Raw genomic sequence first — 27,711 nt, 5'->3', positions numbered from 1 at the left:
CACAAAAAGATGGAAAAATATTCCATGCTCATGGATTGGAAGAATTAATATTGTGAAAATGTCAATGCTACCCAGGGCAATTTACATATTTAATACAAAATCTATCAAAATACCATTGACTTTCTTCAGAGAGTTGGAACAAATCATCTTAAGATTTGTGTGGAATCAAAAGACTCCAAATAGCCATGAGAATATTGAAAAAGAAAACCACAGCTGGGGGCATCACAATGCTGGATTTCAAATTGTACTACAAAGCTATGATCATCAGGAAAGTGGGATACTGGCACAAAAACAGACACATAGATCAATGGATCAGAATAGAGAACCCATAAATGGGCCTTCAACTCCATGGTCAACTAATATTTGACAAATCAGGACAGACTATCAGAAAAAGGATAGCATCTTCAATAAATGGTGCTGGTAAAATTGGACAGTCACATGCAGAAGAATGAAACTGGACCATTCTGTTACACCATACACAAAGAGAAACTCAAAATGGATGAAAGATCTAAATGTGAGACAAGAATCCATCAAAATACTAGAGAACACAGACAATACCCTTTTTGAACTTGGCCACAGCAACTTGTTGCAAGATACATCTATGAAGACAAGGGAAACAAAAGCAAAAATGAACTATTGGGACTTCATCAAGATAAAAAGCTTCTGCACAGCAAAAGAAACAGTCAGCAAACTAAAAGACAACCTTCAGAAAGGGAGAAGATATTTGCAAATGACCTATCAGATAAAGGGCTAGTATCCAAGATCTATAAAGAACTTAATCTCAACAGCAAAGAAACAATCCAATCCTGAAATGGGCAAAAGACATGAACAGAAATTTCACCAAAGAGGACATCTACATGGCCAACAAGCACACGAGAAAATGCTCCACATCACTGGCCATCAGGGAAATACAAATCAGAACCACAATGAGATCCCACCTCAAACCAGTGAGAATGGGGAAAATAAGCAAAGCAGGAAACCACAAATGTTGGAGAGGATGCGGAGAAAAGGGAACCCTCCTGCACTGTTGGTAGGAATGTGAAATGGTGCAGCCACTCTGGAAAACTGTGTGGAGGTTCCTCAGAGTTAAAAATAGGACTCAGCAATGGCACTGCTGGGGATTTGTCCCAAGGATATAGCTGCAGTGAAACACTGGGACACCTGCACCCCAATGTTTATAGCAGCAATGCCCACAATAGCAAAACTGTTGAAGGAGCCTCAGTGTCCATCAAAAGATGAATGGATAAAGATGAGATACACACACACACACACACACACACACACACACACACACACACACACACACTGGAATATTACTCAGCCATTACAAACAACAAATACTATTTGCTTTGACATGGTTGGAACTGCAGAGTATTATGCTGAGTGAAGTAAGTTAGAGAAGGACAAACATTATATGGTTTCACTCATACGAGGAATATAAAAAATAGTGAAAGGGGGCAGCCCGGGTAGCTCAGTGGTTTAGTGTAGCCTTTCAGCCCAGAGCCTGATCCTGGGGTCCCAGGATCGAGTCCCACATTAGGCTCCCTGCATGGAGCCTGCTTTCCTTCTACATGTGTCTCTGCCTCTCTCTGTGTCTCTCATGAATGAATAAATAAAATATTAAAAAAATAGTGAAAGGGATTAAAGGGGAAAGGAGAGAAAATGAGTGGGAAATATCAGAGAGGCTGACAGCATGAGAGACTCCTAACACTGGGAAACAAACAAGGGGTAGTAGAAGGGATTTGGGTGAGGGGATGGGGTGACTGGGTGATGGGCATTGAGGGGGGCACCTGACAGGATGAGCACTGGGTGTTATGCTACATATTGGGAAATCGAATTCCAATAAAAATATATATATAAAAACCCAAAAAAGATTATGTGCCCCTTTGAGGAAGACGACAGCTTTACAAAGACAATACTGAGTGAAGATTGTATACTATTGGGATCTGGTCTGACCCATCCAAACCATTGGCCTGGTGAAGAGGGCTATTGAAGGGACTATCTTTAGAGGCCTGGGAAGGGTTAAGGAAACTGACAAGGGGATTATGAAGCCTCAGGACCAACCTTGCACAGCATTACCTAACTCAGGCCTCACCACAAAATAGAAGATGCTATTGCCAGAAAACAAGAGGGGTCACTCTTCAGGAGCTGGTCCTTTTGTAGGACACTGTGGCTGTGCTATAGGTCTGGTAGGAAGGGTACTGGGGAACAAATTCCTGATCTCTAGTTTGACTTTATCTCCCGCTAGTGTCTCCTATTGGCTAAGACCAACTAGAAAACACAAGAGAGTGGAATCTGGGTGATGCATCCCACAAACATCAGCTTCTAGGGTCCTAGGATGGTGTTTCAGAGGGGAAAATGGAGAATGATTAGCACACAGGGTGAGAAAAAAGACAGGTTCCCCTTACCTGAGCTCCCTTCATCACTTCAATCATGGGCTGCTGGTTTCTGTGTGCTTTGTCTTGCTGGGGCTGATAAGGACCCCCTGACTCAGCCTTCTTACCTTCCCTTTTCACTGCTATTGCCACTACTCTGTTCCCATTTGTAATGATCTAGGAGAACCTTGAGATGGAAGGGAAACCCAGGTCATGGAGAGAAATTCTGTGGGATAAAGTCACTACTATAGTTGTCATCCTAGTACCATGGCTTCCTACAGAGACAGGTATCCCAAAGTTTCTTTGAATTTTATTGGATGCATTTTTGAACATTATTCAACAATTAAAAAGAGATAATGAATGCTTAGTATTAAAGTGTCAGACATTGTACTCCCCTTTAATACTCATGCCTCCTTTAGGCCACAACTGTTTAAGTTTGTTGTCAAATGCAGTCGTGTAATTGATAGGATAATGTCATTTGCCTCAGTTCCTACAGCCACAATCTGAAGCCAGATTTGGAAAACCACAAAGCCCAGACTGCTGACTATCCTGCTATATTCAACCCAACAAGGCTCATTATGTAGAAAACAAAGCTTATGTGCTTTTCCATGTCCTTGAAATTCCTCTAATATAGATAGGAAACACATCCTAGTATTCTCCTTTAGATCCTGGAAAAGGAAAAAAAACAACCCAGAACTGTTTCTATCTTTTCAAAATATTAATCTCTTAAGCCAGGTGCCTAGATTCTAAATAGGACATTTCTTCTCCAGCCAAATACTCATCCTCTTGGCTTCTTGCCACTCAGAGCTGAAAGTGTTTTCCTTCCTAGAAATAACCGTTGCTTCTGCAATCTTGTCCTCTATTTAGCCTCCATCAAGGGTGAAGGCCCCTGCAAGGACTTTTATCTAAGACACACAAATGGATCTACATTAAGCAGGTTTCACCATTCAGGAATCCCTTTGTTTCCATCCTCCAAAGTCTCTCTTCTTCACTGGCCCATGTCCCTGCTTTGTGATTTTTGCCCTTCAGATTAAATGTTTCAGTTCATCTATTAGCAAATGCTGGCCTCTAGCTTAAATCTTGACTTACCATAGAACCTAGACAGTCTCAGGACTCCATCATTCTAGCTTTCAGCATCAACATGTCTCTTTCCAAGGAGCTCTCATTTTGAGACCTCCTAATATAATCCTGGGAGATATTACATAGCCTACCTGCCGAGTCAAATGACTAAATAGGTAGCAGTCTGCCTCAGGTCATTTCATTTATGGACACAAGAACATTACTCTGAGTCCTATTACAAAGAGATACTCTTACATTCATTCAAATATGTAGTTAGCATGTGCCTGGCAAATTTTTTCAATACCATGAAAGTAATAACATGACGCTTTTAGGACTTTGTTCCATAGTTTCTTTTCTTTTTTAATAAATTTATTTTTTATTGGTGTTCAATTTGCCAACATACAGAATAGTTTCTTCTAAGAAAGTTTATATAGCATCTTATCAGTGAGCCTATTCTTTATTGCAGAACTTAAAAATATTCTTATTTTTTATTTGTAGAAAAGTTTCTACTGCATTTTGGGGCACGAGTGAGGTTCATTTATAAATCATGCTCACTTCTCATAATGTCTATTCAATATCTAGTCCCCTCCAGCTCACTGGCTAGAGTCCCTACATATCTGGCTTTCCATCCCCCTCAGCTCCATTTACCTGGTTGCTGTGGTGGGGAATGTCACCATTCTGGCTGTGGTAAAGGTGGAGCATAGCCTGCATCAGCCCATGTATTTCTTCCTGTGTATTTTGGCCGTCATTGACCTGGTTCTGTCTACTATGCCCAAAATGCTGGGAATCTTCTGGTTTGGCGCTGGGAACATTGGCCTGGATGCCTGCCTGGCTCAAATGTTCCTCATCCACTGCTTTGCCACAGCGAGTCCAGCATCTTCCTTGCTGTGACTTTTAACCACTGTGTAGCCATCTGTAACCTACTCTGTTCCACCACAGTATGAGTGAGCACTGTGGTGTGATTTTTGGGGGTGGCTGCTCTCCTCTGGGGTATACTTTACATCAGACCCCTGCCTTTGATAATCCACCTGTGGCTACCCCTTTACAAAGCTCATGTCATCTCCCACTCCTACTGTGAGCACATGGATGTGAGCACCTTGGTTGTGGTGACAGCAGGGGCAACAATGTCTATGGGCTGAGCTTTGGCTTTCTGGTCCTGATCCTGGAACCAACAGCCATTGCTGCCTCTTATATGATGATTTTCTGGGCTGTGATGGGACTGGCCACACCTGAGGCCAGGCTTAAAACCCTGGGGACATGTGGTTCTCACATCTGTACCATTCTGATCTTTTATGTTCCTATTGCCGTTTCTTCTCTCATTCATCAATTTGGTCACCAGGTGCCTCCTCCAATCTACACTCTAGTGGCCAGCTTCTACCTCCTCATTCCTTCAATCCTCAATCCCACTGTCTATGCTGTCTGCATCAAGCAGATCTGAGAGAGGCTTCTCCAAATCCTGAAGATAGAAACCAAGATCAGATGACTGTTACTTCCTTCTCAAGTAAGCACACAGAGAAGGGATTGAAATATGGGGGGCACCTTGCCAAGATGTTAGGCCAGTGTTCTCCATTTTGTGTTTCCAATAGAATGCTAAGAATAGGCAACTGTAAATTCTAAGGGTAGTTGATTTTTTTGTTTAACAACTGAAGGATATTTGAGCTGTCAAGGTAACATCATGAGGACATCAGTAATACAAGTAGCAATTTGCATTCTTACAGATGTCCTAACATGTTAAAAGGTTGGTAGTATTGTTCATATTTTATGCATCGGGAAGAGGACAGGATATATTTTATAAACTGCATATAAGGTTTCTAAGGCATGTAGATTAAATGCTTTAGCATTTATAACATTGTGTTATAGGATACACAGAAAATATACTGAGTAGAAGGTATATTCTAGAAAACTGGATTTCATTAAAATGGCCTTAATAAATAAAACATTTTTTATTTAAACCTTTATAGGAGATGCTGCTAAAAATATTTGTACTAAGCAAGCATGGAGTGTTCTAGGAGAACATGGCCTGGAAAAAAATGTCAGCTTAATGAGGCAAGACAACCAGGTCTCAACATGACCCTGTACTTCTCCTGTAGACCCACTCCCATCAGGTAGCCTGAAGCATGTGACGACTCCATGAAGAGAGCCTCCCCTTCCCACAGGAGCTCTCCCTGGGTCCATCTGTAGGACCCCTGCTCATGATGTGTTATCTTTTTAATAACTACAAAATAGGGTGAAGGTATGAATTCTATTGTGTCTAGGAACATTGGCTTTTCTTTCTAAATTATTAGCTCAGTATTTAGAAGTATAAAGCACTTTGCTACTTAAGTAGCTGCTGTTGAATAATAACTAATGTAATTATAACCACACTGTATAGGCAGGCATTTTCCCTGTTTTGCATATGAGAAAAACTGACATTCCTAGAAGTGATAGAATTGTCCAAGTGACTCAGTTTACAAGAGGTAAAGTCAAGCAGTTTAAACCTCCAGAGCTTCTGAGTCCTTCTGACCCTCATTTTAGTCAGCCATGTAAAAGCCAAAAAAGCATCTTCCAAGGTCTGAATGGTTTTGCATTTCATGTTCCTTATACAGCAGACACTAAACTCCTTATTCCCACCTGGGAATGCACAGATCAGTCTCCTCTCCCACGAGTAGAGCTGCATTCAATCTAAGTTCAATTACAAATCCTTAACTATAACTGGATGGAAGATGTTGAGTATATGAAGCTTCGGGTGTACAACAAATGATCACAGAGCTTAGCATGAAGGGAAATAGTCAAGTACAAGGGAAAGATCATTACATGACAACCAGACAAACGGACTTCTCAGTTTGCTTTGGCTATTCCAGTTAATTGCCTCACTATTGTGATATCTAGAATGTGTCGTGTGATCATTTAGGGTTCTGATTATATTCATATTTCTTCTAATATATCTAACTTATATCCCATTCCATACTTCCATCATGGTGTTTAGCTTTCTTGAACCTTATGTCCAAGTTTGGGAAGAAGTCAAGTACTCTTCTCCATCTGAATGGAAAAAGCAAATCATAAGCAAAGTCCTATTCTGCCCATCCCCACCATGGATGGGGAGCAAGGAAAGAGGTTTAAAGTTAGTTCTAAGTATGTTATCACTGGCTCTCAGGCCATCTCATTGAAGGAGTCCAAGAAAGGGCAAAGCCCAAAGACTCAGAACTATTCCTGAAGCTCTAGCATTTAACTACAAGATTAAAAATTGGAGACTAAACAAGAATTCTAACATTTCTTCAGTGCAGAACATTTAGGTTTTCTGAAGGAAAATATGCTCAAGTGAGTTAGTCATAAACTTGGATCCAATTTATGGCACCTAACCTTCAGAATTTAGCTTAGCACATGAATTTGCCTTTATACTCCAAAGACTGAGTTCTGTCAGACTGGCTATGGAATACCATAGTCTCTCCTGCAATTCTAAGGTCTTACTTAAATTAAGATTTTATTTATTTATTAAGAAAAAGAACACACACATAGGCAGAAGGGGAGAGGGAGAGAATCTCAAGTGAATTCACTGCTGAGCACAGAGCCCAACACAAAGCTCAATCCCATGGCCCTGAGATAATGACCAGAGTGGGAGGAGGGGGGAATCAAGAGTGGGACACTTAACTTACTGAGCTACCCAGGTGCCTGTGAGGTCTTAGGTATTTTATTATTGTGAAGCCTAGATGTAGCCTAAGAGGCATTAGGTTGGCTACCTAACCAGAAAGACTAAGTAGTTTAGAGAGCAGAAACCATGGAGATTGTTGTGGCAGCTTCTAAATATGCCTCCCAGATTTACAATGGTAGGAGTATGATCGACTGCCTTAGATTTTGCTATCTAAAATCCATCACCGTATTCTGCCAAGGTCACCATTTCCTCACTGTCCCCCTCTAAGCCAATAACTAGGCATTACAACTAGGAATGTAAGGTAGGCCCAATTCCAAGATTCAACCCTTCTGATAGGTAACTATGGTTCCAGGTCTCTTTGCTGGCCTTGCTGATGACCATGAAGTCTGATCCTTTTCCTTCCTTAGTCTCCTGCAGTCTTTTACAGAGATCAGACTGGCATTGGATCTGACAGCTTGCCCAGCATCTGGGTCCCTATGCATTTCCCCTCATAGATATAGCTTCCCAATAAATCTCACCTGTCTAATCCTATCTTGTGGTTTTCTTTTTGGAGGACAAAATGTGTGCAGAGCAAGTAGAAGGTAAGATGGGGATCTGACTGGCTCACTAACTGCCTTGGTAGGTAATGATGCCATCCTACTTTGTGTACGGTATAGGTAGTCCTTCACACAAGATGGTGGCTCAATTGCTAAAGATTTCACTGGTGGCAAACTAAAACAACATCTCAGTACGGGAAAACATTGTTGCAGGCATGATGACAGCATTTGAAAAACCTGAGGATACAGCCTACAAAGACCCTGGTATTTGGTTTTCCTAAGTTGCACTGATGCCTTTTAAAATAGTAAGATTGAGGGTTATTAACAAGCAAAATGGATATAAATCTGGGGATTGTTACTGCAATAGTCAATCTCTTACTCAATTCCCAAAACTGTGCCAATTTGCAGATCTAGAACTCATTAACCCAAGAAGTACCTGGTTCCCAAAGGGAAGGTCTCTGAAAAATCATGATTCTATTCCATGATCCTCTGAGATCTTCTCTAAAGGTAACTATGGCCATTTGTTTAGGCTGTTTTATACCAGAAAGAGAAAATACCCATACATTAGGGATTATTGAACAGTTTGAATTGACATGGATACTGAGAAACTAAAAGCATAGTTGTAGTACCTTCATTAGAACTGGGGCTCTACTCAAGGTTGTAGAGTCCAGTTAGTAAGGGAGTCCTGGAGAAAGTACAGTTCTCAGTATGCTCTGTTCCACAAACCCACCTGGCAGTCATTTATTCAACCACTTAGGTGACTGATTACAACTACAACACTGGAGTTGGAATAACTACTAGATGGTATACCTGACTTGTGAGACATGAGTGAGCAGAGGGGAAGGCTGAATGAAAGTCTCCAAATACTCTAAAGTCTTAAAAATTGCTTTCCAGGTCCATGGTAGAGAATTTAAAAAGTAGCAGATATGTTTTTTTTTTTTTAGTTCCAGTTATAGGGAAAGGCTGAAAACAGTTTCCATTCACATGGAATAGGCAATAATCCCTATTTCCCTCAGGGGCATCTTAACTCTTTCTGTACCATACTATTATCTAAGAGGACTAGACATCCCATAGAACATCAGAATGATCCATCAATGACATGTTGTGTTTATTGGGCAAAGAAGTAGACAATGAGGCCTTAGTAGGATACATATGCTCCAGAGGAGGAGATAAATACTATTATTTAGGAACCTAGCACTTCAGTGAATGTTTTCAGAGGGTTCAATGGTAAAGAATCCTGCTTAGTCTCATGTACCAGAAGACATGGAAGGCTTCCCGCTTTGAGTAGGCCCAGAGCAGGAAAAGTCTCCATTGCAGGTTTAGGCTGTGGTGCTCACATTGCTGCCACTTAGGCCTTAGGACCTGGCAGACTCAGATGTTCAAAAGTATCAGTAATAAGAAAAACCAAAGTTTATGGAATTACTACCATAACACATGCCCACGGTATTTGAGTCAGGTCGTGTCATAGCACAAAGTTATCTAACTTTTGATAACTCCTGGCATGTCTCTACCCCGGTCGAGACAGAGAATTTGACCATAGGACCAATTGATTATGCATCCAGAACTGCCCATTGTGAGTTGAGCCTGTCAGATCCACAAAGTCAAACTTGGACAAGTCCAGCATCAGCGAGTGATGGAATTGGTTCATCTAGGGTCAAACCTAGAAAGACCAGAAGGCATAAACTGCATGAGCCGGTATTCCAGACTCCTGTCCTCATTGGCATTTGCATCAGTCCGTCTCCCCTAGATCACATCAATGGCCATATGAAGGCATTGGTTAAACTGAAAGAGGAAAAAGCCAGAGATTGGCTTACATTAAGAGTTAGGAAGACATGGGTTCTGCACAAGAGATTTTAATAGCAGTGTTTTATCTTAGAAAAGGAAATAACTTTGTTATAGAAGTCTAATAGAAGGGGAAAGCAATCTAACATAGAAAGTAATAGACAATAAATGAGAATAAGGCAACTTTACATCAAATCAGGTACTTAACACCGCTAACCTCATTAGCTGGGGAAGCACCGTGGAAACAGCCAGGCTGGCATCCTGACTAAGAGGCCTGGGCAGAAGCTCAGTGGTTGAATGTCTACCTTTGGCTCAGGGCATGATCCCAGGTCAGGGGATTGAGTCCTATGTTGGGCTCCTGGCGAGGAGCCTGCTTCTCCCTCTGTATCTCTGTCTCTCAGTATCTCAAATAATTAAAAAAAAAACAAAAAACAGAAAATGAGTGGGAAAAATCAGAGAGGGTAACAGAACATGAGAGACTCCTAACTCTGGGAAACAAACAAGGGGTAGCGGAAGGGGAGGTTGGTGGGGTGATGGGGTGATTGGGTGACAGGCACTGAGGGGAGCACTTGATGGGGTGAGCACTGGGTGTTATACTATGTTGGCAAATAGAACTCCAATAAAAAATATACAAAAAAATTAAAAGGGGAGAGGCCTGGGCAGAGAGCCTCCTCCCCTCAGCGGTGTCTTCCAATAGACCATCTTCAAAAGAGCCAAATTTTTAGAGCAAATAGGGTTTGAAATGAAATATCTGTTCACCTATGTGCAATTTTGGAGTGAGCTGCATTTCCACATTAGCATGTTTCTATATTTTCAAGGAGCCTGGGGTATGTGGGTCTTCCTCCCTCTCAGATTCCATTCCAGGGGCCCAACTGAGCCTGGAGTAGGAAGAGATGTGAGACAACAGAAGGGCCAGTTCTGACCTGGTGGCCGGATAATATAGTTTGAACAGTTACGGTCCCAAGGTTATTCACACAGCACAAGTCTCAACATTCCTTAGCCTGCTTGTGTACATGCAGGTACAGGTGGTCATTTACGTGGGACAAATCACAAAAGTATCTATCCATACAGGACAGCATGGCCTAAAATGGCAGACACATTAGAGTTATATAAAGGAATGTCCCTGAGGCTTTGAAGGAGTAGAGGACCAGTTTTCCCAACTGGGACAACTTCAAGGTCAATTCATGCTCTGTGAAAGATTCTCCTCTTGAACCACTTGACCTGAGTCTTTAGGCAGGGATCCAGAAAGTAAGACAGGAGATTTAAGGCAAAGAGGTCTGAGAGGTATAAAGATGGGCATATGGGAGTTAGGCCCAAATGGAAGACTTTTCTATCTGTATAAACACACATCAGAAGAGGCTCTGAACAACTAAGCCATTGATTGTGCCAATTAACATTCATCAGTGGTTAGCTCAGAACTGGTATGATGGGTTATTAGAGTGGCAGCAATAACAGCAAAGGAGACTGTGTGAGACTAACCAAGTAGAGGTCCACTGACCAAGGTTGACTAGCTACTGCTGCCTCTGAAGGTCGGCAATAGAGATCAATGCTGAAACCCAGACATACAACTATTATTCCTCAAAGAGGCCACTTGATAGCAAGTCTAATGCCCTGAATGTTTGTATTTCTAGTGAGATGTACTTTTGGGTGTGGCTTTGCCTTTCTTGTCCACAGAGCCTTGGTCAGCACTATTTTGAGGGCTTCATGAATGCCTGATTTACAAGCAGGCAATCCTGCATGACATAGTAACAAGAGTGGACATTCTTCACTGTAGGATATGCAGGATAGGGCTCATGGCCGTGGGTATCCACTGGAAGAATTAACAATACTTCACCAACCAGGAATAGTTAACCTCAGAACCCTGGAGCAGTCTTCTAAAGATAGCTAAAAGGCAACTCAGGCAACACTTCACAAAAGTAGAGTACCATACTTTAAGATGCCTATTTGTAGTAAATCGCATCTAACCGGTGCTAAGTACCCAGCAGAATACAGGAGTCCAGGAACAAGAGGGGAGAATCAGGAATATTCTATAGCCTTTGATCTACTAGAGGACTTTCACTTCCTGTCCCAGAAACTCTTGGTTCTGCTGTATTGGAAGTCCTGATCCTCAGAAGTTTACAGCAAGAGTTCTGTTGAACTATAAGTTACAGTTATCATCAGTCTGTGTTAGACTCTAGTGCTTAGGGACCAACAGGTTAGAAGAGGCATTCCCATACTGACAAGAGTAATTGATCTAATTGAAAAGGCAGCTGCATTATGCAATGCATAAAGGAAGAAACTAAATGAGAAGCCGGGGGATTCATTTGGGCATTTTCTAGTACCCATGCCATATTATAAGCAGGAATGTACATATGCAATGATCCCCAAATGAGAAGAGTATGATTACCAAGGGTTTAGCCTCCTCAGGGATGAAGAATTGTGTTCTTTCATCAGGTAAGCCAAGATTTGCAGTGGTGATAGCTGAGGGTAAAAGGAATTCCAAATAGACAGTGGGAGATGAGGGACAGTTGTAGTTCAGATAGGTTTAGAGACTGGAGCTGCAGTTCTCCCTCCAACCTTCCTGTTCTAATTTACCCTCAGCAAGGGCCCATGGGAACGATGGAGATGTTGCTTCCAAAATCTGAAGGGCAGCTGTACAGTACAAGAATGGATTATGGCAGCCATGAAAATGTGCTGCTCAGATCTGACTGTGGAGAGTTTGACTGAAAGCCTCTATCACTGTGCTCAGAAATCCATGGTACTGCCTAGGTTCCACTTTCAGCGGTGGCTTCCAACCAATGAATGAGAATAGCACTAAAAGGCAGACCGACTTTTGAAAGACAGTGGACTCCTTATGGATGCCGTTGGCACAAGAATTCCTTATAGCCTTGCCAAGATGTTCTTAGAAATACACAAAGACCTTCCTTCCCTTCTTACCTCCTTCTCAGATCAGACTTGCACTGTAATCTCATGGTTCTAGTCACAAGTACAAATGACTTTGTACTTTCCTTCACAGACATTTCCCCCTGAATGAAGCAACCTCTGACACATCTGTTCCATCTTGGCATCTGTTCTTTGGAGAACCTATTCTAATTCAGTTATGGGGAATCTCACTGAAAAATCTTCAATTCATGTTCCCAAGTCAGTCCTGTGGGAAGAGTTAATACCTCTAAGGAATATAAAGCCTTCTTTGAAAACTGATTTTCCAAAGACTGCTCAGACATTTGAGAATGAAGGCCACATAACTTTTATGATCTTCAGTATGCAGCTCAGCAGTGCCTTTCTTTCTTATTCTAGAACAGAAGATATGGGGGCCATTCTAGTGCCAATGTAAATCTGAAAGACCTAATGTCAAATGGGTCTTATACCAACTGAGTTCAAAGTTCAGCCTAAAGGCAGAGCCACTCTTGATGTTAACATAGGCACTCCTCACAAATCAGTGACGTTTTATGGGAAAGGCAACAGTGTAAGACTAGCCTAAGACTGCTCTAAAGACACGATTGCAACCCAGTTTTCCTAATTTCTCTGTAGCAGCTTGTTTTTATGTGAAGTCTGGTTATGGATAGAGAATGTAGGTTTCTACTCTAAGCTACTTCTCTCTCCCTCCCTCTCAACTCCTGGAATCAGAATAGAAGAGAATATAAGGGATATTTTACCAACTGCCTAGCCCTTGCAAGGATGAAATTCTGAACAGCTTCGGGTTCTAAGAGTAAGCAGAAAAAACAATTCTCCTGGAAGAATGGTAGCCACTCAGCTAAGTGTTCATTGTGTGGATCTGAGTTGTTAGGATCTCTTGTGTGTAGGTTCCATTATCCATCTCTGTTCCCCAAAGCTGTCTTCCCCTCAGCTCTCCTCTATACTCACTCTTAAGAGAATGTCAGTTATTTGTTACCTAAAGGGACATTCTCAGCCCCAAACCAAGGATTTACTATTAGAAAATTCATAGCTAAGTTTTTCCACAGCCTTTGTGACACACAATGAGATTTCTGTTTCAAATACAATACAAAATAGCTTCCTACTCAGACTCTACCTCTATCCACAGAGTGCTATTGAAAGATTTATGTTAAGGTTTCAGCGTGGTTGTAGGTAAATATATACACAAGTAAGCATATTTTTCAAAGATCTGCAACACAGTATCACACGCAAGTACCTCCAACATGAAGTCCTAGAAAAGCCTGTTAGTATCACAAGGGTAATTGTGAAAGACTGTTGAAGATTGAGCCCTGAGCATCTTTAAAGGTCTTTCCAGATGTGAGGCCACATTGCTCTTAAACTCAAATGGTAGGCGAGTGTAACTGCCGGCTGCCTTCCCCAAGATCAATCTCAAAGGTATCCTCTATGGGTACTCAAAGACGTTGAAACTCTGGGGAACACTGGGAAGGGAAGAGACCAGAAAGTTTTTTCAGTAGCTTTGGTCTGAGACAGGACATCCATGCACTGCTATGGGAAAATGCAATAGATAATGGACTGTAAGAGCTTGGGTCTTGTTTCTGCCCTGCATTGCCTTGGAATAAACAGTGTCTAGTTAACACTTGTTTGTGTGGAGTTAGTTATTCTCAAGTCCCATCACAGTAGTAGAGAGCTCTGTGCTGATTAAGTTACATGAAAAACAGGGTACAACTAACTTCAAGAAATAGTATCTCCACCCTCTGACATTCTCAAAACTGTCAAGTGACCTAAGGAGTTTTTTACCTCTAAATATTCTCTAGGGATCAGAGAAGGTTTTAATTTTTGTGTGGAATGGAAAGATTTGCTATGTATATTTGTTGCCTTGGGCTCTTGTTCTGGGGCTCATATACTTATTGGTGCTGGGAATCTGCAGTGCCAGGTGCATCATTTGGTAGTACCCAATACTATCAGGGAAATGAACTCACAGGGCAGAAGAGGTTTGAGAAACAATTATTTCAGAAGGAAAACAACTCCATGAATTGAAGTCCATTCAGAAAATGAGTTATTAGAACAGATGAACCACTACTAGCATCATTTACATGTTTGAATATGTTCATAAGACAAAATAGGTTTTAACCTGGCATAAATTTGACTTTATAGAAGTATATAAGACAGGAAACAGCAGCTCACCATCCTCAATCCCATTATGACATTCTACAACTGCAGCTCCTTGGATCCCTCATCCCACAGAGATGTGAAGGATTGTTAAGAATGCTAAAATGTGTTATAGTCTGTGTTGGTAGCTATCATGGCATGGATTTCCTATGGGAGTCCAGTTATTTCAACTATAGAAGTCTAAGACCTTTGTCCCAATGCTCCAAGCCCAGGAACAGTCTCACAGACCAGCAGACTCTAAGATCATGAGCTCCTTGTACACAACATTCTCTTAACCCTGTAAGATAACTTACTGAAAAAAAGAGGGCAGTTCAATTAGTCTAGCCAGAGAGGGAAAAAAAAATCACACAGGAGATAACTAGATGCCTACCTTATTCCATATATAAAAGAGGGTATTATGCTGAGTGAAATAAGTCAATCAGAGAGGACAAACATTATATGGTCTCATTCATTTGGGGAATAGAAAAAATAGTGAAAGAGAATAAAGGGGAAAGGAGAAAAAAATGAGTGGGAAATATCAGAAAGGGAGACAGAACATGAGAGACTACTAACTCTGGGAAACCAACTAGGGGCGGTGGAAGGGGAAGTGGGCGGGGGGTGGGGGTGACTGGGTGACGGGCACTGAGGGGGGCACTTGATGGGATGAGCACTTGGGTGTTATTCTTTATGTTGGCAAATTGAACACCAATACTAACTCTGGGAAATGAACTAGGGGTGGTGGAAGGGGAGGTGGGTGGGGGGTGGGGGTGAATGGGTGACAGGCACTGAGGGGGACACTTGACGGGATGAGCACTGGGTGTTATTTTGTATGTTGGTAAATTGAACACCAATAAAAAATTAAAAAAATAAATAAAACAAAAAAATTTATAAAAATATAAATAAAATTCCTCTGAATTAAAAAAAATAAACACATTAAGGACTTATATGTGAGAGTTAACTTTTTAATTCTTGGTAATGAAATATGGATGAATACATTTTAGGCCTGGGACAGATGAATTTTTAAAAACAAAATCTTCAAGAAAGTTAGAAATTAGGGAGGGGCAAGATGGTGGAAGAGTAGGGGTCCTCAGCTCACCTGGCCCCAGCAGCTTACCTAGATAACTTTCAAAACATCCTGAACACCTACGAATTTGACCTGAGATTTATAGAGAACAACTGGAACACTACAGAGAAAAGTTTATTTCTAACAAGGTAGGAAGGTGGAAAAAAAGTTGGGGAGGGGAACTGCAACTAGCAGGGCTAAAGCAGAGTGAGGAAAGCCTCTGAGGCAGGAAAGCCCAGCCCTGGAGAAGCAGGAACTTTAAAAATCTATGCCAGAGTTTTCTCTGACAGAAAAGTGCTTAGCAGGAAAATGGGACAGAATCACAGGAGGGGCTGTGAAGCCTCAAGATTCCCGGAGTCACTGTAAGAGGAGAGGTGCCTGGGGGAAAGCTTACCACACCCCCCCATCTGATATGGGTAAAGGGCTGAAGCACTGCAGCCCTCCAGGGCATTTGGGAGAAGCCAGTCAGTTACATGGGCTGGCTCCAGATGTAGATGGCTCTACCCCGTTGCCTTTGGTGCGGGGGGGGGGGGGGGTGGGTTCCTGGAAGCATGGGTTCAGCAGCACAGGGCCCTGGATCCCAGGGAACCCAAGCAGACAAGAGTAGCAATCCCGGGTTCCCCCTGGGAAAGGCAGAAGTGGGGAGGGCACAGGAAAGCAAGAACTCTCCTGCCACTGGGCACCCAGAAAGCTGTGCAGATCAGTGCACCTGCACCTGTCCCCAGGAGCATCTAGGCCAGTGAGGACTGGGAGACTGGTTAGGTACCTGTGGGGAGCTCGATTCCAGAGCTGGAATCTGGCCACCACCATTGTTATTTTTCCCCTTTGTTTCGAATTGTGCCTGGGAGAGGCAAGGCCTCTAGGGAACAAAGGCCTCACAGGATAAACAGCTCATACGGAGCCCAGCACCTGGCAAGGGGTGGGGAATTTCTGCCCAGGCACAGACACCTACGAATCAGCACAGCAGACCCCTCTCCCAGAACTGCTGAAGTACAAGGGAAAAGCAAGTTTACTGAACAAGCAGCACTGGAAATCTCCAGGACTGAGAGAAAATAGTATATAGAACTAGAAGGTCCTTTTCCTTTTCCTCTTTCCTCCAGGACTCTTAGACTAAAAATTCCAATATTTTCTTCTTTTCCCTCCTTAGCTACGATATTTTAACCAGCTCTTCATTTTTAATTTTTTTCCTTTTTTCCTATAATTACATGTCTTAGATATATTTTCCACTTCTGGATTCCCTTCCATGTATTCAATTTTGGTAGATATAGGAGATATGAGTTTTTGTTCATTTTTTTCCTGCCCCCCCCTTTTTACACAATGGTGGAAGTTAGTACCTTCTAAAACGTGACCAACATACACCCAGAACCAAGTGGAACACCGTGTTGGTTCATTCTATGAGATTATATTCTCTCTTCCTTCCCATTCTGCCCCTGTTTTCTACCTTGTTTATGTTTTTGTGGTCAGTGTTGGAGTTTTAAGTAAGTATTGCTGGTTTATATAAATTTGGGATTGAGCATCTTCTAACATACAGAACAAAATACACACAGAACCAACAGGATCATCCTCTAGGACCCCTAAGGCTAGACTACCTTCACTACTACTTCCTCACTATTACCATCCCCCTTTTCTTTTTCTTCTTTTTACTTTTGTCTTTTTTCCTGGTCTGTGGCATTTTATTTTCACTACTCTGTTTTAAAGTTTTTCACTTTAGTGGTCCTTTTGTTTTATTTTGTTCTGTTCTTTTTCTTTTATTTTCTGGTCTCTGACCTCTTCAGGGTCATCTAGGGTTTATTTTACAAAGGTTGTGGTTGGTTTTTGACTCAGCCCACTCATACAGCCACTCTGCACTGGACAAAATAACAAGAATTATTCACCACAAAGAACCAGAAACAGTACTCTCTGCTACAGAGTTACATAATTTGGACTTCAATATGACATTAGAAATTCAGTTCAGAAGTACAATTAAAGCTACTGGTGGCTCTGGAAAAAAAAGCATAAAGAACTCTAGAGACTTCCTTATTGCAGAGTTGAGATCTAATCAGTCCAAAATTAAAATATATGAAATGAAATGCAATCTAAACTGGAAGTTCTAAATGCTAGGGTTAATGAGGTGGAAGGATGAGTGACAAAGACTACAAAAAAAAAAAAAAAAACAATTAAGAGCCCATGAGGAAATGCTTAGGGAAATAAATGATAGCTTAAGAATATACATTCTAATTGGTATTTCAGAAGAGGCTGAGAGAAGACCACAAAGTATATTTGAACAAATCATAGCTGAGAACTTCCCAAATCTAGAGAAGGAAACAGTCATTCAGATCTAAGAGATAGAGAGGACTCCCCACAATGAAAACCTTTCAACACCTCGACATTTAATAGTGAAACTAAGAATTTTCTTTTTGAAATTTGCCGATGTGCGAGACAAGAGATTCTTGACTTATATGGGGATAAATATCAGATTAAGAGCAGACTTCACAGAGACCTGGCAAGCCAGGAAGGGTTGGCATGATATATACAGGGTACTAAATAACATGCATCAAAGAAACTCTATTCTCAATGACAGACTTGCTGGATAAAGAGCTTCCAGGATAGGCAGACTGAAATATGTGATCACCAAATCAGCTCTGCAAGAAGTATTAAGGGGTGAGGTTTTCCTTCTAGTCATTTTGCCCCAAAGATACAGATGCAATGAAACGCCGGGACACCTTCACCCAGATGTTTATAGCAGCAATGTCCACAATAGCCAAACTGTGGAAGGTGCCTCGGTGTCCATAGAAAGATGAATGGATAAAGCAGATGTGGTTTAAGTATACAATGGAATATTACTCAGCCATTGGAAATGACAAATACCCACCATTTGCTTCAACATGGATGGAACTGGAGGGTATTATGCTGAGTGAAGTAAGTCAATCAGAAAAGAACATTATATGTTCTCATTCATTTGGAGAATAGAAATAATAGTGAAAAGGAATAGAAGGGAAGGGAGAAGAAATGGGTAGGAAATGTCAGAAAGTGAGACAGAACATAAAGACTCCTAACTCTGGGAAACGAACTAGGGGTGGTGGAAGGGGAGGAGGGCAGGGGTGGGGGTGAATGTGTGACGGGCACTGAGGGGGGCACTTGACAGGATGAGCACTGGATGTTATTCTGTATGTTGGCAAATTGAACATCAATAAAAAATAAATTATTAAAAAAATATTAAGGGGGACCCTGTAAAAGAGGGATCCCCAAAAAACAATCCACAAAAACAGGGATTGAGTAGGTAATACAATGGAATTAAATATCTTTCAATAGTTACTCTGAACATGAATGCGCTAAGTCAAAAGACTCAGGGTTTCGGACTCGATAAAAAGTCAAGATCCACCTTCTGTCTACAAGAGACTCATTTTAGAACTAAGGACACCTCCCATCTGAAAATGAAGGGGTGGAGAACCATTTACCATTCAAATGGTTCAGAAAAAGCTGGAGTAGCAATTCTCACATCAGAAAAATTAAAGTTTATACCAAAGACTGTAGTAAGATATGAAAATGGACACCATCATACTTAAAGTATCTATCCAACAAGACCTAACAATCATGAATATTTATGCCCTTAATGTGGGAGCTGCCAAGTATATCAATTAATAACCAAAGTAAAGAGATACTTAGATAATACATTAATAGGAGATTTCAACCTGGTACTTTTAGCAAATGACAGATATAAGAATGTCACCAAGAAACAAGGCCCTTAAATGATACACAGGACCAAATAGATTTCAGATATATATGGAACTTTCCATCTGAATGCAACTGAATACACATTCTTAACTGCACATGGGACTTTCTCCAGAAGAGACTACATACTGGATCCACAAATAAAGTCTCAACTGATACAAAAAGATTGGGATTGTCCCCTGGATATTTTCAAACCACAATGCTTTGAAACTAGAACTCAATAACAAGAAATTTGGAAGAAACTCAAACACATGGAGGTTAAAGAGCATCCTACTAGAAGATGAATGGGTCAAACAGGAAACTAGAAAGATTTATTGAAACTAATGAAAATGAAATACAACCATTCAAAACCTTTGGGATACAGCAAAAGCTGACCTAAGAGGGAAATACATTGCAATACAAGCATTCCTCAAAATTGGAAAAAACTCAAATACATACACTAACCTCACACCTAAAAGAACTGGAGAAAGAACAGCAAGTAAAACCTACACCAAGCAGAAGAGAAGATTTGATCATAACTCCATGAAATAGAGACCAGGAGAACTGTAGAACAGATCAACAAAACCAGGAACGGGTTCTTTGAAAGAAGTTAGAAATGCCATTAGCCAGCCTTATTAAAAAAGAAAAAAAAAGACTCAAATTAATAAAAATCACGAATGAAGGAGAGATCACAACCAATACCAAGGATATAAAAAAGATTTTAAAAACATTATGATATTTCCCACTCATTTTTTTCTCCTTTTCTTTATTCCCTGTCACTATTTTTTATCAGAAAGGGAGACAGAACATGAGAAACTCCTAACTCTGGGAAATGAACTAGGAGTGGGGGAAGGGGAGGTGGGCGGGGGTGACTGGGTGATGGGCACTGAGGGGGGCACTTGATGGAATGAGCACTGGGTGTTATTCTATATGTTGGCAAATTGAACAATAAAAAATAAATTTACAAAAAAAAATAAAAACATTATGAGCAGCTATACGCTAATAAATTAGGCCTTCTAGAAGAAATGGATGCATTTCTGGAAAACCACAAACTACCAAAACTGGAACAAGAAGAAATAGAAAACCTGAATAGGACAATAACCAGAGAGGACATTGACACAGTCATCAAATCCCTCCCAAGACTATTGGTCTATAATTCTCCTTTTTGGTGGGGTCTTTGTCTGGTTTTGGAATTATTTGTGTGGAATCAGAAAAGACCCCGAATAGCCAGGGGAATATTAACAAAGAAAACCATAGCTGGGGCATCCCATTGCCAGATGTCAGGTTGTACTACAAAGCTGTGGTCATCAAGACAGTATGGTACTGGCACAAAAACAGACACATAGATCAATGGAACAGAATAGAAAATCCAGAAGTGGACCCTCAAATTTATGGCCAACTATATTCAACCAAGGAGGAAAGAGTATCCACTGGAAAAAAGACAGTCTCTTCAATAAATGGTGCTGGGAAAATTGGACATCCACATGCAGAAGAATGAAACTAGACCACTCTATTCCACCATACAGAGATAAACTCAAAATGGATGGAAGATCTAAATGTGAGATAAGATTCCATCAAAATCCTAGAGAACACAGCCAACACCCTTTTTGAACTCGGCTACAGTAACTTCTTGCAAGATATATCCACGAAGGCAAAGAAACAAACGCAAAAATGAACTATTGGGACTTCATCAAGAGAAGAAGCTTTTGCAAGAAAAGGATACAGTCAACAAAACTAAAAGACAACCTACAGAATGGGAGAAGATATTTGCAAATGACGTATCAGATAAAGGGCTAGTATCCAAGATCTATAAAGAACTTATTAAACTCAACACCAAAGAAACAAACAATCCAATCAGGAAATGGGCAAAAGACATGAACAGAAATCTCACAGAGGAAGACATAGACATGGCCAACAAGCACATGAGAAAATGCTCCGCATCACTGGCCATCAGGGAAATACAAATCAAAACCACAATGAGATACCACCTCACACCAGTGAGAATGGGGAAAATTAACAAGGCAGGAAGCAACAAATGTTGGAGAGGATGCGGAGAAAGGGGAATCCTCTTGCACTGTTAGTGGGAATGTGAAATGGTGCAGACACTCTGGAAAACTGTGTGGAGGTTCGTCAAAGAGTTAAAAATAGGTCTGCCCTATGACCCAGTAATTTCACTGCTGGGGATTTACCCCAAAGATACAGATGCAGTGAAACGCCAGGACACCTGCACCCCGATGTTTCTAGCAGCAATGTCCACAATAGCCAAACTGTGGAAGGAGCCTCGGTGTCCATTGAAAGATGAATGGATAAAGAATCTGTGGTCTATGTATACAATGCAATATTACTCAGCCATTAGAAATGACAAATACCCACCATTTGCTTCAACGTGGATGGAACTGGAGGGTATTATGCTGTGAAGTAAGTCAGTTGGAGAAGAACAAACATATGGTCTCATTCATTTGGGGAATAGAAAAATTAGTGAAAGAGAATAAGGGGAAAGGAGAGAAAATAAACGAAAAGATCAGTGAGGTTGAAAAAACATGAGAGACCCCTAACTCTGGAAAACAAACAAGGGATAGTGGAAGGGGATGTGGGTGGGGGTTTGGGGGGACTGGTGATGGGTACTGAGGGGGACACCTGGCGGGATGAACACTGGGTGTTATGCTATATGTTGGCAAATTGAATTCCAATTAGAAAAATTTAAAAATCAAAAGCCTCCAAGACACAAAAGTTCAGGATCAGATGGCTTCCCAGGGGAATTCTATCAAACTTTTAAAGAACTAATACCTATTCTTAAAGCTGTTCCTAAGGACAGAAGGTGATTGTGTACTTCCAAATTCATTTACGAGGCCAGCATTACCTTGATTCCAAAACCAAAGACCCCACGAAAAAGGAGAATTTTAGATCAATATCCCTGATGAACACAGATGCAAACATTCTCACCAAGATACTAGCCAATAGGATCCAACAATACATTAAGAAAATTAATCACCATGACCAAGTGGATTTATCCCTGGGATGCAAGCATGGTTCAACACTCGTAAGTCAATGTGATAGATCAGATCGATGAGAAAAATAAGAACCATATGATCCTCTATATATGCAAAGAAAGCATTTGACAAATACAGCATCCATGTGATCCATTCCTGATCAAAACTCTTCAGAGTGTAGGGATAGAGGGAACATTCCTCAGCATCTTAAAAGCCATGTGCAAAAAAACCCACAGCGAATATTTTCAATGGGGAAACATGGGAGCCTTTACCCTAAGATCAGGAACAAGACAGGGATATCCACTCTCACCACTGTTATTCAACATGGTACTAGAAGTCCTAGCCTTAGCAATCAGGCAACAAAAATAAATCAAAGGCATTCGAATTGGCAAAGAAGAGGTCAAACTCTCCCTCCTCTTAGATGAGAGGATACTGTATATTGAAAACCCAAAGGACTCCACCCTCAAGATTGCTAGAACACATACTGCAATTCAGCAGTGTGGCAGGATATAATTAATGCCCAGATATCAGTGGCATTTTTATATATTAACAATGAGACTGAGGAGAAATTAAGGAATCAATCCCATTCACAATTGCAAGCAAAAGCATAAGGTACCAAGGAATGAACCTAACAAAAAGGATCTATACTCTAAAAACTACAGAACACTTCTGAAAGAAATTGAGGAGGACAGAGATAGAAAAACATTCCTTGCTTAGGGATTGGAAGAATTAATATTGTGAAAAGGTCTATGCTACTCAGGGCATTTTGCATGTCCAATGCAATCCCTATCAAAATACCATGGACTTTCTTCTGAGTTGGAACAAATCATAAGATTTGTATGGAATCAGAGAAGGCCCCCAATAGCCAGAGGAATATTGAAAAAGAAAACCAATGCTGGGGGCATCAGAATGCCAGATTTCAAGCTGTATTACAAAGCTGTGATCATCAAGACAGTGTGGTAGTGGCACAAAAACAGACACAGATCAATGAACAGAATAGAGAACCCAGAAGTGGACCCTGAAATGTATGGTGAACTCTTCGACAAAGCAGGAAAGAATATCCACTGATTAAAGGACAGTGTCTTCAATAAATGGTGCTGGGAAAATTGGACAGCCACATGAAGAATGAAACTGGACCATTATCTTACACCATACACAAAGATAAACTCAAAATGGATGAAAGATCTAAATGGGAGACAAGATTCCATCAAATGGGAGACAGAAAGATCTAATGGGAGACAAGATTCCATCTCCTCTCCTAGAGGAGAACACAGGCAACACTCTTTTTGAACTTGGCCACAGAAAATTATTGCAAGTTACATCTATAAAGGCAATGGAAACAAATGCAAAAATGAAGTCTTGGGACTTGATCAGGATAAAAAGCTTCTGCACAGCAAAAACAGTCTACAAAACTAAAAGACAACCTACAGAATGGGAGAAGATAGTTGCAAATGACATGTCAGATAAGGGGCTAGTCTCCAAGATTTATGAAGAACTTATTAAACTCAACACTCAAGAAACAATCCAATCATGAAATGGGCAGAAGACATGAACAGAAATTTCACAGAGGAAGACATAGACATGGCCAACAAGCACATGAGAAAATGCTCCGCATCACTTGCCATCAGGGAAATACAAATCAAAAACCACAATGAGATACCACCTCACATGAGTGAGAATGGTAAAAATTAACAAGACAGGAAGCATTTTGAAGAGGATGTGGAGAATAGGGAACTCTCTTGTACTGTTGTTGGGAATGCAAACTGGTGCAGCCAGTCTGGGAAACAGTGCAGAAGTTCAAGTAGTTAAAAATAGAGCTACCCTATGACCTGGCAATTGTGCTACTGGGTATTTACCCCAAAGATAGTGATGTAGTGAAATGCTTGGACACCTGTACCTCAATGTTCATAGCAGCAATGTTCACAATAGCCAAAATGTGGAAGGATCCTCGATGTCCTTTGACAGATGGATAAAGATGTAGTGTATATACACACAATGGAATATTACTCAGCCATCAGAAAGGACGAATACCCACCATTTGTTTTGACATGGATGGAACTGGAGAGTATTATGCTGAGTGAAATAAGTCAATTGGAGAAGGACAATCATAAGGTTTCACTCACATGGGGAGTATAATAATGGGATTATAAGGGAAAGGAGGGAGACTGAGTGGGGAAAAAGACAAACCATGAGAGACTCATAACTATGGGAAACAATGGGTTAGGGAAGGGGAGGTGGAGGGGGATAGGATAACTGGGTGATGGGCACTGAGGAGGCATTTGATAGGATGAGTACTGGGTGTTATATGTTGGCAAATTGAGCTTCAACAAAAAATTTAGAAATTTTGACTAAATTCTCAGGAAATGCCTTAAATTGAGGCGTTATAAATGAAAATGAAAACTCAATATACACAAAGGACTTAAATAGCACTCCTATGTGGAATGTAAGAAACAAAACAGGATCATAGGGGAGGGGAGGAAAGAAACCAAACAAAAGGATATCAGAAAGAAAAACCATAAGAGTCTTAAATACAGGAAACAAACAGTGTTGTTGGGGGGGGGGAGGTGGGTAGGGGGATGGGGTAATTGTGTGAAGGGCATGAGGAGAGTACTTGATGTGATGAGCACTGGGTGTTATATGCAACTGATGAATTAATACATTCTAATTTAGACTAATAATTCACTATGTTAACTTGAATATAATTAAAAACTAGAAATAGTGGAAAATATTAGTGTGGAATAGGACCTACATTCCTTTAATGCCCTTTGAAAGACATGAGTAGAGATGAAAATTGTGATTATTAATACTAGTAATATTTACCTGGACTATGTTATTTAAATATATACTGCTCCTGACTGAGCCATATGGGTGATAGCTCAAACAGGTGGTCTCATGAGACTTATTGGGAGTCCAAATACAGGTAGGAGTGAGCCTCAAGAATTTCAGCTTGCTACTCGCTCACTGGTTAACTGCTATGCATCCTGACATGGGGGGTTCATTTTGGGAAATAAATACTCATGCAATGAACTTTCATGTGGCATGAAACTTCAGAGCCTGCTCATCTCATGTTTACATGGTTAGATAGTCCTACAAACAGAAGTCTGACTTTCACAAGTAAAGCTAGTTGATCAAATAGTTAAGAAAATCCAGCTTTTTGTTCAGCCATCCTCTTTACTTGGGGTGTTTCACCTTGTGTGTGAATAACCCATTTGTTCACATCCTGGGTAGGGGCACTCATTGTTTTAGCCTTACAGCCCATCCATACTCCTTTTTCTGTCAGGACTCAGTTGTTAATTTAACAAACATTTACTGAGCATTTATTGAGAAGTGTGCTCAGTTCTGGTAGAATAGAGGGAAAATAAAGGTCCAGTCCCAGGCTTCATGAAGCTTTCATTCAAGAGGTAGAAACAGATATTTCCCAAGTAAAAACACATTTGAGATAATCAGACTGATAAGTACATCAGGACAATTAGAAAGGTGGATACAATATAAGGGATACTGTATATGAAGAATGAACCCTTTAGAAAAAACAGCTCAACGAGAAATATTCTTCTTAGGAAAAGGTAGTTGGAGAACATTTTAGGCTAAGGGAATAGTCTGTACAAAATTTCAGTGTCAGAGGCGTTGAGAATTTGCCAATATGGCTCCTGGGTTGCAAAGATCTACTTTGGGGACTCTTTCTTTTAACAACATTGAAAATTTACTTAACCTTTCTAAGCCTCAGTATCCTTATCTTCATTGCAGAAGGATATATTTTAGTAGTGTTATGTAAGTTAGACAAAACACCTAGGTCTCTATCAAGTAACAGATGTTTAGTAAGTGATCTTTGATGGTCATAATCCCCATTAGAAAGAAAAAAATGGCAAGGAAAGAACCTATTTTACTACCACAAAAAGTTCACCTTTAGCCTGAAATATCCTTGACCAATGCCATTTCAGGAGGCAAGAAACCATACTTCTAATGTTCATCTGAGAATGTTCTTGTTTTAGGATTTCTTTAACAGGTTCAAAAACAAGATAGGAGATGGAAAATTCTCCAGGAGATTGCAAACCAAGTGCTCAACCCAAGGGTTTGGGTATTGCTCTGCCAGCTCCTAAGGTGGAGAGGTTTGCTGCCCATCAAAAAACCTGCTCAAAATGGCTTTGGGTACCTCACTAGGGGAAAAAAAGTCACTAGTAAGCAAGCATAAGCTTGTTGAATTTTCAGGTAAAATGACTACCAATAGAAGGACATTAAAGCAAATCCTGAAGGAATGCCAGTAGCATGCCTGAAAAGACTAAGGGACAGCAATGGAATTTCTGCTTCAGAAGTGTCTGGTATGGTTAATGTTGCCAAATGGACACAAATTGAAGCCTTATATCAGACTGATAAAAAGCTCTGGGACAAAGTGAGGTGGGGATCTGGAGATGGCTGGTTTCTGAAGGCAAGAGAGGCCAGGAGTAGTCACTTCTCACCTAAACCTATCCATGGTCCTACCATTAACCCTCTTGAAACACCATCTGCCTGTGGCTGTTTGTCCACTTGAGCTGAGGATATGGGAAAGGAGAAGGAAGGGGCTAGTTTATGGATATAGAAGGGTGGGCCTTCTATAGACCAAGGAGTTGATTACTTTGAGAATTGAATTGGGCAGAGTCCATATTTAGTCCTCTTTGAGGAGCTTCATAAGGCTCTATACTAAAAGACCAGAGATTGAGTCCCTAGCTTAAAGAGCACAAGTTTTATTATTTTTATTTTTCTTGACCCATAAAGGAGGTCATGGATTATTTATCTCTTCCCAGTCATACAAGGATTAATCTATTTGAGTTGGGATTCTGAGTATCAGTTTTGAATATTATTTCATGAAATAACATCAAGAATTCTGATTTGATTGCATTCAAGGAGGCTGGGAAACTTGAAGTTTAAGGCCTAAGACACAAGAGATATTCAGATATCCCTTTAAGTGTAGTAGATACTGACATGCCACCCAGACTTTCCTTGTGAAGGACTTATTGTCCCAACTGCGACCAAACCGCATTTTGCTGCTGGCTATTCCAGGGATTATCTCAGCCTCAGAAACTCCAAGGCCACATCCATTTTAGGGCAGCACAGTGACTGAGGGGATGAAACACTGAACTTAATGTGGCCCAATTTAGGCTAAAACTGAAAGGCCATTTTAGAAACAGCTCCTAGAGGAGTTGGTCAAGGCTACCATTGGATCTGCATTCTAGCTTGATTTTTCTTTCTCTGCAAACTTTTCACTCCCTTCCATGGGGGCACTCTTTAAATATCCTTTACAACCCTAGTGTTTGGTACAGGAGAGATTCAAGAAAGTACACACTAAGGGTAAGATGTTAGAGCTGTAACACGTGCTACCTGTCTGTAAATGAAAACCCCATCTCTATTGTAGGACAAGCACAGTTAACTGTTAGCAGTCTGATCATTAAGATTTTAGTGATGGTGTATTGGGATAATGTATTGGTGAATAGTAATACATTTATTGGCATGGTGTAGCAGGCACTTGTCAAAGTTAGTCTAATAACATGTGTTGCATATCAGCCTAGATTGAAGACCACAAGAGAACTACTCC

The 27,711-nt window shown here is 40.8% G+C and overlaps 1 pseudogene; it reads left to right on the top strand.

The window, feature by feature from the left end:
* Window positions 1-3,981: 3,981 nt before the first annotated feature.
* LOC112928598 (olfactory receptor 52M1-like) lies at window positions 3,982-4,917 on the top strand (annotated as a pseudogene).
* Window positions 4,918-27,711: the final 22,794 nt, after the last annotated feature.

The sequence above is a fragment of the Vulpes vulpes genome, chromosome 11 (genome assembly GCF_048418805.1).
Source record: "Vulpes vulpes isolate BD-2025 chromosome 11, VulVul3, whole genome shotgun sequence".
NCBI classification, from domain to species: Eukaryota; Metazoa; Chordata; class Mammalia; order Carnivora; family Canidae; genus Vulpes; species Vulpes vulpes.
Note: the sequence above shows the minus strand (reverse complement) of the source record. Positions and strands in the feature narration are given on the sequence as shown.